Here is a 6,049-nt window from a genome sequence, read left to right as displayed (position 1 = left end):
ATATTTTTGAGCTATGGTTGGTTGAATCTGTAGATGTGGAAACCTATGGGTACAGATGGCTGACTGTTCTGTTTTTATCTACCTATTTAACTTTGCCAGTGTGTTTCATAAGTATAATCTCTTGTTGCTCTTTATCACCTTTCTGTTTCAACTTGAAGAACTCTAGCGTTTCTTATAATATATAACCTGTCGAGGTCTCTAAGTTTCTTGGAAATTATTGATAATTTAAAATTAGCTTAAATACTTGTGAACCAGGAGTTTCCATGTCTTCACAGGTATTTGGTGAAGGGGAAAGAGAATTTTAGTTTCTTTCTCTTAAAATTAACATGTTATCTTTTCTTTTATATTAGTGTGTTTCTCCCCTCCATTAACTTCACTTCTTTTAGATGATTTTGGCTTTGAACCTAAGTTCTAATTTCTTTCTGAGATGTTTCTAGTCTCACTTCTCCAATAAGTATGTCCAAAAATTTGCACGGTCTTCTTAATTTTTAAATACGTTAGACATGTTCTCTTAAATATTACTCAGCCATAAAGATGAATAAAATTACAGCATTTTCTGATAAATGGATGAAGTTGGAAAATGTCATGCTAAGTGAAATAGGCCAAGCCCAAAAAAACCAAAGGCTGAATGTTGTCTCTGATAAGTGCATGACAATGTATAATGAGGGGGAGTGGCAGGGGGAAGAGAAGAATGAAAGAGCTTTGGATGGTGTAGAGGAAAATGGGGTGGGAGGGGGTGGGGGACAGAAAGATAGTGTAAGGAAACAGACAGTATTACCCTATGTATATGGATTACATGAATGGTGTGAATCTACATTGTGTACAACCATAGAAAGGAAAAGTTGTACCCCATCTGTGTACAATAAATCAAAATGCAGTCTGTAAAAATAAAAAAAGATTTAAATTAAAAAAAAAAAAAAGGAATGTTAATCCCAGTGACTTGGGAGGCTGAAGCCAGGCCAGGAGTGTTGTGAGTTCAAAGCCAGCTTTAGTGAGGCCCTTAACAACTCAGTGAGACTCTGTTTCTAAATAAAATATAAAAAGGGCTGGTGTTGTATCTTAGTGGTTAAATGCCCCCTGGGTTCAATTCCCAGCATACACACAAAAAGAACGTTAGAATGGTATGTATTATAAAATTTACAGTATAAATTTTAGAAAACGTTCAAATAATATATATATATATATATTTTTTTTTTATCGGTTTTTCATGATGTTTTATGGCAGTTTAAGGAGCTTTTATTTGTTTTCCTGCTGTTGGAAACTGAGTGATTGACTGTAGTTCAGTAGGTTATTCAGATTGTAGCAGGTTTATTTAGAAGAGCAATCTTCAAAACACAATAAGAAATGCTGGCAAGGATATGGGGGAAAAGGATCACTCATATACTGTTGGTCGGAGTGTAAATCAGTACAATCACTATGGACATCAGTATGGAGTTGCCTCAAGAGACCGAGAATGAAACTACCATATTTCCCAAATCTACTACTCCTCAGTATTTGTCCAAAAGAACTTGAGTCAGCATACTGTAGAACTGTAGTGATACATGCATACCCATGTTGATAGCAGTGTAATGCACAATAGCCAAGTTATGGAACTAGCCTAGGTCTCTGTCAGCAGATGAATGGAAAAAGCAAATGTGGGATGTGTACGCAGTTGAGATTTCCTCAGCCGTAAAGAAGAATGAGATTATATCAATTACAGGAAAATAGATGGAACTTGGGAGCTGAAACCCTGAACTGTAGATTGGGAATGGAACATGCTGAGTGGCTTAAGTCAGTCACCGGTCACCCCTGCATCATGGGGTGTGTACAAAGCTCATCCAAATCTAAGAATGGAATTGATTTGGTTTCCATTACAGGCTTCCTAAAGAAAAATCTGGATCTTATTAGAGCAAATGTAAGTGGACCTCAAAATATCAAAGGCCCACTAGCAGTACCCAGTAAATGGTTATGGAAGGAATATATAATGTCATCTGATAAAAATTTCTGAAGCAAAGCATAGATTAGGGTTTTCATCTTATAGATAAAAAAAAAAACAGCTTTGTAAAGAGGTTGAACAGTTTGTTCAAGGGGAAAGAAATGGGGAGATGTAGGTGAAAGGGTACAAACTTTCAGTGTTGTAGGATGTATAAGCCTAGAGATCTAATGAACATATTGCTGGGGGACTAAGGTTAATATTAACGTATCGTATGTTGCAAATTGCAGGGGTTGGGGATATAACTCAGATAGTAGAGTGCTTACCTTGCAAGCATGAGGCCCTGGGTTCAATCTTCGGCACCACCAAAAAAAAAAAAAAAAATTGCAGAGAGTAGGTCTTAGGTACTCTTACGACATGCAAACTGTAACCGAGGACGGTGATGAATGTGTTAATTTGCTCATCTGTACTAATTATTTCACATCTTCAATACCATGTATGTATGTATCTTGTTTGTACCCTAAATGCATACAGTAAAAATAATTTTAGAAACCAGTTTTCTTGAAGTTGTAAAACAGTAGTAAGATGAAGAACTGGGACTAGAACACATGACTTCTGATTATAATTCATTGTTTTTCCATTAAACTGTGATGCTTGTTATAATAATGTACTTACTATTATAATGCAGTAGACTGGTGTGGACATTTAACCACCATAGAGAACACAGTCTATGGAAAAAGCTTCAGATGGCCCACCATTGTCAATTGTACGAACCTGACATATAATCTGTTTCTAAATAAAAAGGGTTCAAATTTTTCTTTAGTATAAAATTGTTTCAGAAATATCTTTCCTTTTTAAAATGTCTTCTTTATTAATGTAAATAGAACTATAAGAGATTGATGTGAGATGTTATTTTAATACCAGCTTCTTTGTTACATTTTATTTGCATTTCCAACATTGATTTTTTTTTTCCCCCTTATTTCAGTGTGGTTAAGCTGTCCTCGATTCGGCTGTTGCACCTGGCCTGTATTATTCAAGAAATTTTCTTATGAGAGAGATGAGAGAAATACTCTGCCTTCTGTATTTCATGAAATTGTGAGTATTTTTAAAAGCCTTCTTTGCAGAGCCTATGCCAACACAACAAAAATGCAGGCTGTTATTTCATTGTGATAGAAATTCTGTTTGTTTAGTACTTGAAACATTTTGTTTGCTTTTAGTTCAGGTAGTAAAGTTGTTCATTTGTTTAACTAACCTGGAGAGCCTCCTGTACCAAGATCTGCCCTGGGTGCAAGGGATATAATGTGAAATGTAAGTGATAAATGGCTCCTTTTCTCAAAGAATTTCTAATCTCAGAAAGACAGATACATGAATGTTACACTGTGGTATGACAGAAGTATAAGCAGGGTGCTACATATGTAAACAAGAAGGGTGGGCCAGATCAGAGAAAGACTTTCAAAGGAGATCATCACTTATATTATCTTAGATATTTAAGTAAACACATGAGAGTTAGTGGCTCCAAGCTCTTAGAATGGGTAAAGCTGCTCCAAGTCCGTTCAGAGCACTTACTCATAGTTCTTGTCACAGATCCGTGACAGTGATTATAAAATGTCTTGGACACTGTTAAAATCTGAGAAGGCCAAGGTGGTTCTGTGTGTGTAGGTTATATCCATTGCTCTTTACATGGTGAGCTGGCCACCACTGCACCTGTCCCGAAAGCTCTGAGTGGGAAGCAACAGAGGGCCAGAGTCAAGCACAGGAGCCCTGGGGGCTGACAGGTGGGGCCCCAGCCTCAGATCATGGCTACTTCCCACAATGCCCTTGAACAGAAAGTCTGCAGACTCCTCCCCACATGGTCATCCTCCTCCCCTTCCACTCCTCCCATTTTCTCTTCAGGATACTTTTTCAGATATGATAAATTCCTGTTTTCCATCCCTATTTCCCAAGAATTTTCCGTGTTGTGGAACTATGGAAATATTCTCATTAAATTTTACCACTTACAATCTTTAAATTAATGATAGCATTCCTTAGTATTACTATGCAGTGTATTTTCTGAAGATTGTATCATTTAGCATACTGACATGTCTATGAGGTAGGCATTTACAAAGGTTCTAAATCTTTGCCTATGTAATTGAATTATTCAAAGAGCTTTAAAAATGCCATCGGCCCCCTTAAAGAGATTTTGATCACATTCAATGGGGAAATGGCACAGAAATCTGTTCTTTAAAAATAAATAATTAACACTCCCCCGTAAGAAAAATTATACATTTATTTTAGTGCTAATTAAATCATACAGGGAAAAAAATAAAAACTTATGATCATATTATTCAAAGTATAGTCTGCAGACCAGTAGAGTTAGCACCACCAAATGTAAAATTTTGATCTTTTAAAATGTAGAATTTGAAGCAAGCCCCACACCCAAACTATTAAATCCAAACCAAAATTTAACAACCAGGTGCTGCATATGTTCGATGGACTTTTTGGAGGAACTCTTCTTTGAGTCTTATGTACAGAGCAGAATCAGAAGTACAGATGTAGAGGTGAGGAAGATGAGAGGTGGCATTGATGGAGCAGTGAAATGCTTATGCCTGATCAGTTGCACCATCTGCAAGTGGTATCTGTACTTCTCGATTCCTAATTAAAACCCTTGAAGCCAGAGATACATCCCACTAGTTTCCCAGGGAATCAACATTCTGAGAAATTAGGTGTATCAAACTTCATTGATCCCTTTCCTGTTTACCAGTGTATTATGGTAAATGTAAAAACCATTAATATGACTACATCAGATATTATCAGCAGGGTGAAAATTCCAGCAGTTGGATTCACTTACATCTGTTTAGGGGAGGAACTTTCCATGTGCTTTAATGTCCCACTTCATTTTCCTTAGCTCCGAGGCACTGTGTGTGTAGACATCTGACGATAATTGGAGTGAGGTCTCAAAGGTAGAAAATACCTTTGTTACTTTAATTCTCCCTAAATTACAAAACCTCTCTCTTGGATTGAAATTTTTCATACTGATATCAATGAGTCATGTGATTATCAACACAAGAAGCAAAATGTCAGTGTGGTTACATATACCAGAATGTGTGGTTGTCTCTTTAGGATAAAGACTCGTGTGGTTGAGTTGTCTAACATTCTCCATAGGTCTGAAGCCATGTATTCAGTAACAAAGGGTCGAAATCTAGTGTAGTGTACATGGTTCAAGCTAGTGAATTCCTCAGGGAGGATTTAGTAGGAGTAGTGATTGTAACTTCAAAGGGAATTTGCTGCCTGTGAACTTTTTTCTGATTTTATCATTTATTATAAACCTACAATCAAACCTACAATCAAAATAGCATTTTAATGGGTTCTTTTTAGTTATGCATAACATTAGGGTTTCTTTTTGACATACTTACAAAATCTTGGAATATAATTTGCTTTAATTCAGTCCCCAGGACTTCCCTTTTCCCTCCCATTCCCTCCCTAATGTTCCCATCCCTCTGCCCTAATGCTTTTTCTTCTATTTACCTATAGTCGTTTTTATATAATTAGCACCTTGTGGATACAAAATGGTGAGATACACTGTAGTATATTCGCATATGTACATAGGAAGGTAAGGTCAGATTCATTCCAAAGCTTCTCTCTGTGAACTTTGCTGCATGTGATATCTCAGCCTGAAGGATAGTCAACAAATATTCTTGAAACACTGGCCACATTCTGGTACCATGCCTGGTACTGGCTCTGTTGCAGTCATGAAGGCTGACATGGCCTTTTCTGCATGGAGTTTATGCTCTGGTGAAAAGGCAGCTACAAATAAGAGTCCAAGACAATTGAGTGCTGTTCAGTGACTGTAGGACTCAGGTAGTCCAAGGAAGCAGGCAAGGTATAGCTAAGCAAGTCACAAGTAATGATCCTGAAAAATAAGTGGGGTAAGCCAAGTGAAGTGGAAAGAGGGAAGACAAGGCTAGGCAAGAGGAACAGCAACTGTGAAAGACTGGAATCAAGAAGTTATGACCTGTAAGTCCACAGTGTTGCAAAAGAAGGGATGTGATGTAAGAGTCATTGTGGGGTCAGTCGAGACATTAGAGGTGGGTAAGGGTCACAGTGTGAAACATCATTTTCTCCTGTTTCTTTCAAAGGAATTGTACCTTGATCTTAAGA

The sequence above is a fragment of the Sciurus carolinensis genome, chromosome 3 (genome assembly GCF_902686445.1).
Source record: "Sciurus carolinensis chromosome 3, mSciCar1.2, whole genome shotgun sequence".
NCBI classification, from domain to species: domain Eukaryota; kingdom Metazoa; phylum Chordata; class Mammalia; order Rodentia; family Sciuridae; genus Sciurus; species Sciurus carolinensis.
The sequence above is the reverse complement of the archived record's forward strand: the minus strand, read 5'-3'. Positions refer to the sequence as shown.